This window comes from Falco rusticolus, chromosome Z (genome assembly GCF_015220075.1).
Source record: "Falco rusticolus isolate bFalRus1 chromosome Z, bFalRus1.pri, whole genome shotgun sequence".
Taxonomy (NCBI): Eukaryota; Metazoa; Chordata; class Aves; order Falconiformes; family Falconidae; genus Falco; species Falco rusticolus.
The window spans coordinates 28,801,246-28,813,270 of record NC_051210.1 but is presented as its reverse complement, the minus strand read 5'-3'; the positions used below and the strand labels follow the sequence as shown (position 1 = coordinate 28,813,270).

General features: G+C 43.6%; 1 protein-coding gene across 1 annotated transcript in view; it reads left to right on the top strand.

The window, feature by feature from the left end:
- The window catches only part of RGMB (repulsive guidance molecule BMP co-receptor b), a 33,302-nt gene that overhangs the window by 4,511 nt on the left and 16,766 nt on the right, over nucleotides 1-12,025 (top strand). The window lies entirely within an intron of this gene.

Below are 12,025 nucleotides of genomic sequence, written 5' to 3'. Positions count from 1 at the left end.
TAATGTCAGTACTTGTGTGAGTGAGGCAAATTTTTGCATTTGCCAGAAGCCGGAGGTTGGACTGGTATGTCACTGAAATTCAGAATCGCCTTAACTTGTGCCTGTTCCAAGAACACTGTGCATTGTGAATGAGTTCCTGAAGGGAGGGTAAAATGAAGAAATGAGGCTGACCTGAGTGAGCTTAGCAGAAGAGATGTAGGTCTTTTGAAATCTGCTCTAGTGGCATTTTCTTAAAGACTCTTAAAAAGCAGTGTTTCACAATCTGCAGTAAGCTTTTATCCTCGGTTTTGATAAAGTCTTGGAGAATATTCTTGATTTCCTTGTTATGGTAGTACTGGAGGAGAAAGTTGAGAGTCTTCTTGTGTACAAATTATGTGGGTGGCTAGAGTGTGATGGTAGTAGATAGGGGATTTCTCTTACCCTTTAGCCACATTCTGAAAATGATTGGCTATGGTAGCATGTTACACTGGTATATGTCTTCTCAAACAGGTAACCAAGAGAACTTCAGGAGACAAATGTCTGTATGTAGTAGGGAAAAGTCTGTTTTAAAGAGCATACCTTCTGTTTTTATTCTCAGTGTTTTTCTGTTTTTCTTATTCTGGAAAAAGTGGTAATGCATTTTTCTCTTTTGTAATAGTGATTTAACATGCCTGCTGTTGCACAAGTACAGTTAAGTGTGCAGAAGCAATTAAATAAAATAGGATGTATCATTTAGGATATTAGGAATTTCTCTAATACAAACATCTGTTACATGTTTCACAGTCCTTGAGTTTTTTCTTTCTTTGGCAGGTAATCAAACTTCTCAGCACACCTATTCGCAGGAAATCAAGGTGGTTTGAGTGTACAAGTAACTTAGCAAGATACGTTTTAATCTTTCTAAAGCATCCTCTTGAATCCTTTATTTCTTTATGGAGCAGCTGCTATAAAAGATACAGAAAAGTCTCGTTAAACTACACTGTCACTGCTAGTTTCATTCCTGTAACATTTTTCTCTGCAAGTACTCAATTTTGGTTGTGGTAGTGGACTATCTGCTGCTGGGTATATGTCATGACTTAAGTGCAGCTGGCAACCGAGCACCACACAGCTGCTTGCACACTCCCACGCAGTGGGATGGAGAGAGAATGGGAAGAGTAAAAGTGGGAAAACTCGTGGGTTGAGGTAATGACAATGTAGTAGGTAAAGCAAAAGCTGCGCACACAAGCAAAACAAACCAAGGAATTCACTCATCACTCCCCATGGGAGGCAGGTGTTCAGCCATCTCCAGGAAAGCAGGGCTCCGTCGTGTGTGAAGGTTACCTGGGAAAAGAAACGACATCACTTTAAATGTCCCCTCCCTTTTTTGTTCTTCTCCCAGCCTTATATGCTGATGGTATGGAATATCCCTTTGGTAAGCTGTGATCAGCAGTCCCAGCTATGCCCCCTCCCAGTTTCTTCTGTATCCCCAGCCTGCTGGGTGGTGGGGAAGTGTGAGAAGCAGAAAAGGCCTTGACTCTGTAAGCACTGCTCAGTAATAATGAAAACATCCCTGTACTGTCAATGATGTTTTCAACACAAATCCAAAACATAGCCCCGTGCTAGCTGCTATGAAGAAAATTAACGCTACCCCAGTCAAAACCAGCACAGTGTACGCTCCTGATTTTGGCCACAGGGTAGCTTAAGGCACTTTTAAAGAGCTGCCAAGAGTAATTCAGTGACTTTTATCTACACGGTGTGTTTTCCCTAGCTGAGAGCATGCAAATAAGTCTTCTACCTTCTTCATTAGAAAAGTTACCAGAACATTACCCATTGTTAGTCTTTCTGCTTTTTCATTGCAGATATTTAAGATAGATAATGGGAGATAATAAAGGTTTATGCTGAACTTAAATTTTGCAGAAGCCAAAGCAAATACTAGCCTACTTAATCCAGCCTGAAGCAGACCTAATGAAAGTAAAGACAGAAGGAGCAGAAAATTCAGTTTCTCCTGAATGTACTTTTTATGGGAAGTGATTTAAGAAGCTGTAGGAACAGAATATTTAATCTTCACATCATATGCAGCGTGCTTTTGAAAGGGACATACCATCATTTCCCTTGTAGGTAGTTATTACCTTCAAATTTATCATAGCTTTCTGGTGTACCAAGCTTTAAGGGAATCAGCAATGAAGGGAGCATTATGTGTAAATAATTTGTCTTCTCTTTCCAAAACTTGTGAGACTTGAGCAACCCAAACAGTCTAGAAGGGTATAGAGGGTTATCCAGTAAGTTCACAAAGGACAAGAGAATGCCAGGAGGAGACTTTAAGAAAGAATGTAAAGAATAAAAGTATGTTGCCCCACCCCACGCATCTGGCAGGAAAGTATGAAAAGCAGGAAAATTCTTCCTTTAATTCCTTAATTGGAAGGGTACATCCACTTGTGGGAGTTGTGTATTTATTTGTAGAATGCTTTTGGCAATTTGTTTGTAGGTGCTTTGCGTATTTGTGGTGCCCATAGTAACAACATCTGTTTCTTCACAGTGTACAAAGCTATTGTATGTTTTGTGGTCTAGCTGAAACTTGAAACTCCAGGTTTTTTGGGCTTGTCTGATAGGCTCATGCCCCTTGGCATAGGATCCTAAGGCCTTTCAGATGGAGAATGAAGGATCATCACCAAGCAGCTGGGAAAAGAGTTTAATCTCTCCTTTTGTTTTTTTTTTTCTGATGGACTTCCTGTATGAGTTTTGGATAGGTCACTGGCATCTCTGTCTGCATCACCAGCTATAGATAAAGAGCTCCCCTGTCTTGGAAGCTGTCTTGGGATTTCCGGAGGATAAATGACTGTTACAAGGGGCTGTAGAGGGAGCAGGTGGGAAAGGTATTGTAGAATGCATTAGATGGAAGGGGGGTTAATTTTTTGTGTGCATTACTTGGAGGGGTACAGAGTGTTTACTGGCTTTTGTTGCTGCAACAGGTGTTCTAGATATCACTAGTGTAGTTGCCTCTGAATAGCGAATGAGGCAGAGATGCTTGGGCTCGCACATGGAAAACTTTCCTTTTTTGCAGAGATTGCAAACTAAGTTTTTCCTATCCAGGTGTTTCATAGTGGATAGCTTGAGGGTGAGAGAGGGAATAAGGACAGAGAAGGAAAAACCCACAGAGCTTTTCTGTAGTGGTTTTACTGGGCATAAAGGTTTGAACCTGGGAATTGGTGGTATTGGCAGAGTGGGGGAACATTGGGTATAAATGTTCTTTTTCCTAGACTCAAAACATTTAAATAGCTCTTTTGCAGCATGTTTTCTATTTTTACAGGACATCATTGCAGACTGAACACAGTCTGCTACTTAGTCTCCTTTAAGTAATACTAACACATTTGTCTTCGAGTTACCATTCAGTAGTTCTAAGTAGGAACATTAGTTAAACTTACCATCTGTGATTAGTTTTTTCATCTTTGTGGACATTCTGCCTAAAGTAAAGACGAATTTGTGTTTTTTTCCAAAAGTAGTACATACTACAATTTTTTTGGAGAACAGCATAGAATTATTTAGGTTGGAAAAGACCCTGAAGATGATCAAATCCAACTGTTAACCCAGTGCTGCCAAGTCCACCCCTAAACCATGTCCCTAAGCGCCACATCTACACATCTTTTAAACACCTCCAGGGGTGGTGACTCAAACAATCCCTGGGGCAGCCTGTGTCGATGCTTGACGACCACACACTCCCACATCTCCATGTACTGAGGGGCCCAAAACCAAACACAGGATTTGAGGTGTGGTGTCACCAGTGCCCAGTACAGGGGGACAATCACTTCCCCTGTCCTGCTGGCCACGCTCTTTCTGACACAGGCCAGGATGCTGTTGGTCATCTTGGCCCCCTGGGCACACTGCTGGCTCCTGCCCAGCCGGCCGTCACCCAGCACCCCCAGGCCCTTTCCCACCAGGCACTTTCCAGCCGCTCTGCCCCAGCCTGTAGCTCTGCGTGGGGTTATTGTGTCCCAAATGCAGGAACATTCTCCTTGTGGAACCTCATACAACTGGCCTCATCCCATTGATCCAGCATGTCCAGATCTCTCTGTAGAGTCTTTCTACCTTCAAAGCCGATCAGCACTCCCATCCTGCTTGGTGTTGTCTGCAAACATACAGAGCTTCTCTGGTGTAAAGATAAATGGTTATTTTTCCTGGTGTCCAAGTCAGCCTGGCCTTCATAGGGTGGTTTTGTAGGACAAGCTGTGGCAGGTTGTCAGGCATTAAACTGTTTTCTGTAATTTTTGTGGGGCTGCTAGACAACTGTTAAAGACATTTCAGTGCCTTCAATGCCTGCCTTTGCAGGGTGGAGAAGGAAGGGAGAGATGCGTATATACTGAGCAGTATATATCTGAATGACTTTAAAGCCTCTGGTGGTCTCTTATGGGCAGTAGGACAGGGAATAAATTAACAATTATAAGTAGTAGGTTTTTTCTCAGACAGACGTGGTGATGCGACTTAGGTTAAAACAAGCTTTACTTCTCTGTTTGTTGCCATCTAAGCTTTATAGTCCCACTGTGGGGAAGGTCGGGGAGAACCTTTGTTCTTGGGTTGTCACCTTAGAAAAGGAGGTGGAATGTTTTAGCTACTCTTATCATTGATTAAGGATGCTTAACCATTGTCAATTTCTGGGTAGTTTTGAAATTAATCAATAGTAGATTGATTTCTAAGAGTGATTTATAAACAGTGACCTTCTTCTTTAACCATATTCAAAAAACACTTTCCTGAATGATCTTGGCTTTCCTTTTGGAAATCATCTAATGCTGAACTGTCTTGGTTTCAGGTTGGCTTCCTCATTATTTCTCTGTTGCGCATGGAATCCATACACCTTCCCTTCCCATTTTGTTCTCTGACATGAAATAGGAATGTGTCATGGTTAAATGTCTTGTGGTGCTTCTGTACCACAGAGGCAGGCTGAAGAGGGGTTAACCGTATTTAGTTTTGTAACACTCTGAGCAGTGGTTCTTCTGAGAGGTTGGCCCCAGCAGCATTACTGAGGCAGTCTCTAAATCTTTACCAGACAGTTTGCCCTCCCCAGGCTCTCCCCACCCCCAACATCCATGGAAGAAGCAAGGTGACTTTTGCACATACACCTCTTGCTGGTGTCCTTGTGTTATGTCAACTTCAGCACAACAGTGCACCACAGAAGCATGGGTATATGGAGAGAAACATGAAGAAACTGCTTGGATGATGGCTGGTGCTGTCTGATGGACTGAGCAGTCATTAGCATTTCTAACACCTTTCAGTTTTGTTTCATCCTAAGAGACCTTCTATGCCTATAAAAAGCAACTATCCTGTGATATAACTTGAAATGAGGCTATTGAATCAAGATTTTACAATGAGTCCTTATGAGTTTCCTTTATTAAATCTCTCTGCTTTCACTTTTTGGCATAGGCCATTTTTCAATAAGGTGGTGAGTGATGAGATAAACTTACATGCTTCACACCTGTTGTAGGCCTCTGGAAAGGGAAGCTGTGACATTTTGAGCTAGTGACTTGAAAGTCACCAGCTTTCAAGTTTAAATTTCCCGATATGTATGTGTGTAGTCTAAAAGCTTTTGGATGGCATTGCAAGACCCCTTTAGAAATGTCATGTATGCTATACAGTTATCTACCTGTGACCTTTTAATAGCTGCCTTTCAGAGCTCATTTTTTAAGTCCTTTGCAGGCTTCCCGGGGATATCTGTTAGATCACTGATCTAGTATCATAAAACCTCTTGCTGAAACATCTCCTACCTGTTCTCCAGTGCTTGATTAAATCATTAGTAAATAATCAGGGCTGTGTTTTTCTTTAAACATCCTTCCCTGTCTTTTCCCTATAGTCTGAAATGGTGCATAAGGAGAGCATCTGAATGTTTTCTCGTAATGCTAGTGTGAGGTAGGGCATGCAGACATAGGCTGAAGATAAAACTGAGAACCATGAATAGCAAGGTGTTTCTTCACTGAGTGCCTTCTCAGCAGCCTGTCTGACCTACTGCGCTTTATGCAGACTTACAGACATGTCACTGGACAGGCGCACTGTGAGATCTTACCTGCTTCCCAGTTGCTCTCTGTTAGGAAAAGAAATGTTCAGTAGCAAAATCTAATGTCATTAGAAACATTGTGCACTCTTTCAATGTGCATGTTCCACTGGTTGGGTATTCACTTTTTAAATGCTTACATAACATAATCAGTGTTCCCTGCCTCTCTAACTAGCTTTCCTTGTTACGTACCTGAATGCTGACTGTAACCTTTCCAAGGCATGTACTGTGGCCATATGTGCTTGGAGTAGTAATTGGGAAGGATAGTGTGGGTCTGTGGTTTTTAGTAGCAGCTTGGGTCTTCAGCAGTGTTGAGGTAGGTTCTGCATGATTGCATGGTGATACAAGCCCTTGCCTGAAAGTACAATCCCGCCATGACAAACGTCTAGGAGGAAAATGGACTTGGGGACTGTTTCAGTAAAATTGTGAGTAAAACTAGGCAAGATCAAACTCTGTCCACAGAACAACAGGAACCTTCCATTCTTCGATGTTAATAAAAATCCAAACAACAAAATCCACCAAAACAAAAGAACAAACAATAACTTTCAAATTTTTCCAGAGTTATTGTCTGTTCAGTAAGTAGTGTTACCTTCTTGCATGTGGTTCCTCTCATCTGTGTTTTAACATCTGGATGAAGTCTTAATTCCTGTGCAGGTTTTGTCTGAACTCTTCTCAGTGTATTGGGTCTGGCTGAGCCGCACAGCAGCCCTCACAGCGCTGTGCTTGTGTTGGCAGCTAGAAAGGTGGTGGTAACACACCAGCGTTTTGGCTGCTGCTGAGCGGCGCTCGCACACCACCAAGGCTGCCTCTCCAACATTTCACACCCCCTTCACCAGCAGGCTGGGGGTGGGCAAGATCAGGGCAGGGGACACAGCCAGGGCAGCTGACTCAGAGTGGCCAATGGGATATTCCATACCACATGACGTCTGCTCATATATAAAAGCTAAGAGAAAGGAGAAGGAATTGGGGGGAAATTCGTTATTTACAACATATGTCTTCTGGGGCAGCAGCTGTGCGTGCTGAAGCCCCACTTCCTGGAAGCGGCCAAACATCACCTGCTGATGGGAGGAAGAGAATAACGTCTTTTGTTTCCCTTTGCTTCTGCACATGTGACCTTTGCTATCGCCGCGTTAAACTGCCTTTGTCTTGACCCACAAGGGGTTTTTTCCCATCTTATTCCACAGACACACATACAGACACCACCACCCTCCATGCACACACTTTGGGCTCTGCTGAGGAGGGGAGTGGGCACCTGCCATCCAGGCAAGGTCAACCCACCACACTCAGGAAGATTGCCTATAGTAGGCATAGAAGACTTGAACGACTGAAATTGCATTTCTAGGTGAAAAGGCTGGATTCATATCTTCTGTGTTGTGGAAGGGCTGGATGAGGTTACAGGAAAGCCTTCTGCCCTGTACAGCCCTCACATTATTACTCCTTATTGCTTTATCATGTAGGCAGCCACAGCATTGCGATAAGAAGTACAAGGGTGATCCAAAGAGACTTCTGGGCCTTGGAACAGCTGGTTAAGGGATCAGGAGCACAAGTAGATATTTTTTTTCTCTGTCCTTCCAGTTGCAGGGAATTATGTTGGAAGAAACAGGAAGACCCAGCTGATCAGTATCTGGCTCCATGATGGATCTCACTGGCAGAATTGTAGTTTTTTTGATCACACACAGATTGGTCTACATGACACCAGGCCTGCTGGAGACAGATGGGGTACACCTGTCTCAAAGCAGGGGAAGGGTTCTTTGCACAAGAGTTAGAGAGCTCATTGGAAGAGCTTTGAGTTGGATTTGAAGGTGGAAAGGGCTAAAAGCAGGCTCATTAGTGGTAAGCCATGGGACACACGCCAGTGTTTGAGGAACAGGGTGCTGTCAGGGTCCTTCAGTCTGCTCCATCATGTGCCAAGTACTCTGGGACACATTTGAAATGTCTCCATGCTAATGCACTCTGCACCTTAGCCACCTCTGTGAGGGTAAGGGATGGAGAGCCATGTGGCAGCAAAGACACAAGGGTGGTTGTTGTGTTAGAAAGCGTGGAAGCACCTGAGAACAGTGACATAGGAGTTAGGGTTTCTCCCTGTGGGAAGGTGGGCAGGGTCAGTAGGCTGACTGAAGTGCATCTGCACCAATGCATGCAGCATGGGCAACAAATGGGGAGTTGGGAGCGGTTGTACAGGTGGAAAACTGATGTAATTGCAATCACAGAAATGTGGTGGGATGACTTACATAACTGGAGTTGCAGTGGATGGTTGTAAGTTCTTCAGAAATTACAGACAAGGAGGGAAGGGCAGCGGGGTAGCCCTGTATGTTAGGGAGTGTTCTGACTGTGAAGTGTGGCAATGGTGATGAAAGTTTGAAGTGTTTATGGGTGAGAATTAAGGGCAGGCAGCGCAGTATCACTACATGGGTGTTGTGAGGTTATACAAGGAAAAAAATCAGAAGGGCAAAAGCTCAACTAGAACTTAATTTGACTACTTCTGTAAAAGACAATAAAAAATGTTTCTATAAAGATACTCACAACAAAAGGAGGGCTAAGGAGCATCTCCATCCTTTATTGAATGTGGGGGAAACTGTGACAAAGGGTGAGGAAAAGGCTGAGTTACTTAATGCCTTCTTCGCCTCAGTCTTCAACAGTAAGACCAATTGTTCTCAGGGTACCCAGGGACGGCGAGCAGAATGAAGACCCCCATAATCCAAGTGGAAACAGTTAACAACAGACGCAGGCACACAAAAGTCTGTGGGGCCAGGTGGGATCCACCTAGGGGTACTGAGGGATCTTGTCAGGTGCTCACCAAGCCACTGTCAGTAATTTATCAGCAGTCCTGGCTGCCCGGGGAGGTCCCAGAAGGGGGAGGTAGGCCAATGTGACACCCATCTACAAGAAGGGCAAGAAGGAGGATCTTGGAAACTACAGGCCTGTCGATCTGACCTCAGAGCTAGGGGAGCTTGTGGGGCAGATCTTGAGTGCTGTCACGTGGCACATGCAGGACAACCAGGTGATCAGGCCCAGTCAGTATGTGTTAATGAAAGGCAGATCCTGCTTGATGAACCTGATCTCCTTCTACAACAAGATGACTTGCTTAGTGGATGAGGTAAAGCTTGAGGATGTTGTTTACCTGGACTTTAGTAAAGCCTTTAACAGCTTTTCCCACAGCATTCTCCTGGAGAAACTGGCTGCTCATGGCTCGGGTGAGTGGACTGTGCTGGGTAAAAAACTGGCTGGATGGCCAGGCCCAAAGAATTCTGAATGAAGTTAAGTGCAGTTGGTGGCTGGTCACAAGTGGTGTTCCCCAGGGCTCAGTATTTGAGCCATTTTGTTTAATATCTTAATCGATGATCTGGATGAGGGGACTGAATGCACCCTCAGTAAGCCGGGCAGGAGTGTTGATCTGCCTGGGTCACACCAGCCCCACGCAGCGCTACAGGCTGGGGCAGAGCGGCTGGAAAGTGCCTGGTGGGAAAGGGCCTGGGGGTGCTGGGTGACGGCCGGCTGGGCAGGAGCCAGCAGTGTGCCTAGGGGGCCAAGATGACCAACAGCATCCTGGCCTGTGTCAGAAAGAGCGTGGCCAGCAGGACAGGGGAAGTGATTGTCCCCCTGTACTGGGCACTGGTGACACCACACCTCAAATCCTGTGTTTGGTTTTGGGCCCCTCAGTACATGGAGATGTGGGAGTGTGTGGTCGTCAAGCATCGACACAGGCTGCCCCAGGGATTGTTTGAGTCACCACCCCTGGAGGTGTTTAAAAGATGTGTAGATGTGGCGCTTAGGGACATGGTTTAGGGGTGGACTTGGCAGCACTGGGTTAACAGTTGGATTTGATCATCTTCAGGGTCTTTTCCAACCTAAATAATTCTATGATTCCATGAAATGCATAGTAAAATAGCAAAATGAAGTCAGAGCTACATCTTCATAATTGCATTAGGTCACTAGTGAAGGCTAGTATGAGCACTTGGAGTTTAAAGTGTTGCTTTCAAAGCACTTTTCAAATACTTTCGAAAGTGTGTGGCACACAAGCCTGGCACTTTCTACAAATACATGAAGGTCTTCCAGAAACTTCACTTATCAGCTCAGTAACACCATACTTGAAAGGCTTTGCTTCTGCAGTAGGATTAAAGTAATCTTTGTGATTTGTATAGTCAGTGAGGATCATGTTACTGGCATCAGTAGGAGTGGGGCAGTTAAATCTAAAATGAAATATTTCAAGTGTAGATTGAATGTGTGGGGTGTTTTCTGTTTCTGGTACTCTTAGTATAGCTGATGTTTGTTCATTATATTCAGATAAGTCTCTTATTTTCATCTTTTAGGGTTCCTCACTGCAGTAGCTTAAGAATTCTGTATGTGCCCAGAGAACCAGACTCAGATACTTACACTTTCAAAAAAAACTTTCTGCATTTGAAGATTATGGCATTTGGACTTTTCTGTCCTAGGTTTCGGAAGGGCCGGTAGTCTCTAGTCAGTAAACAGTGATGCTTGATCCGCGTTGTGGGGGCGTTCTTACAAGTATCAGCCAGAGTGTAGAAAGTACTATAGATACATGTACATGTATAACCTGTTAAATTTGTTTGAAATAATCTTTTTCATATTTAATGTTTTCTATTACCTTGATAATTTAAACAGCAAACGTTTTGCAGTGAAATTTGTATAATCTCCGTTTACAACAAGCTCTTGAGTATCCTTCATTCACTTAATAGTCTTTCAGCCCTCGTTCGGCGTGCAGTGTTATTGGTAAACTTGCCTTAGGGTGGAGGCTTCTCTTTTCCCTCCCTGTCTCTGAAATTGTGTGCTTTTCATTGTGGCAGAGGAGGGAGATTTGGAAAGGATAATTTGGTGGCTGCTGCCTGATAAATTTTGCCAAGTACCTTGCTTGACTGTTTTATCAAGTAGCCAGTTCTGTTTCTCATTAAAACCATTAACTCTTTTTGACTCCAGACTTGTTCAGGTGCTGAGCAGACTTAGAACTTTATGTCTGTTAAAATGTAAATCATTCTTTCATTGCAGAGCAACACAAATGGGCTTGAGGAAGTAGGAATAACCTTCTTTGTCTGAGCAGGCTGTGATACAAGTTGGTTTCATCAAAAGTGTGTTACGTAGAGTGTAAGACCTGATTTGCCGAATGAGGCTCAGGATTGTATGCAGAAATACCGATCACTTGACAGATCTCAGGTTTGTCTTCTCTGGGTTGTTGAGCTTACTTCACTAGGCATTGAGTTGTGAGGAGGTCTTTACAGCAGCAAGAGCACTTGTGTGTTTTCTGGACTTTGGGCACAGGCATTCAAGCTTACCTGTGGTGCACAGACATCAGTTTGCCAAATGGCCTGACTACAGGTGGCCTCAAAATAGCTGTATAACTGATTAATGCAAAGAAAAAACATTGGAAAAATTCAGTCAGACAGCACCAGTGGGAGCATACAAAGTCAAAATAACAAGTATTGTCCGTGTGAGACGGAAAGACTGTGTGTCAACCAAATGAGACAAACCAAACGTTGAAAACTAATGTAATCCTGTTTATGGTGTGTCTGAATACTCCAAAGGAGAAATTGTAGCAGTGGGAGGAAGGAGATGGGAAGATTTGTCTTACATAACTGGTATGGAGAGGTGAAGCTAATGAGGTTTCATTCGGATTGTCTGTACTCGGCTGTTTCTTTAATCTCTAGCTCTTAATGTAAGAAGGGCAGGAAACAAAAAGTGGTGTGCAGAAGTGTGCTGGTTAACTGAAATTAAGATGTGGGGTTGCTACAGAGTAGATTTTAAGGAAAAAGTGTAGATTGAAAATGCCTTCTGATATGTTTTGGAGTACTCTGAATCTTGTTACAGATTGCTTAACTCATCGACTGGAAGTAATCTTGGTATGATCAGTCAGTGATTAACATAATGATTAAAATAACTGGTGCAGAATACCCTTGGCCTTTTCAAGAAGTCACTCCCCTCTGGAACTGTAAAGGAAGTAGCATATCTGTTTCTAATATTTATATGCGATTCTTCATTATACTTTTTATTTTAGGAAAAGCCACCAGACACTCCAAACTT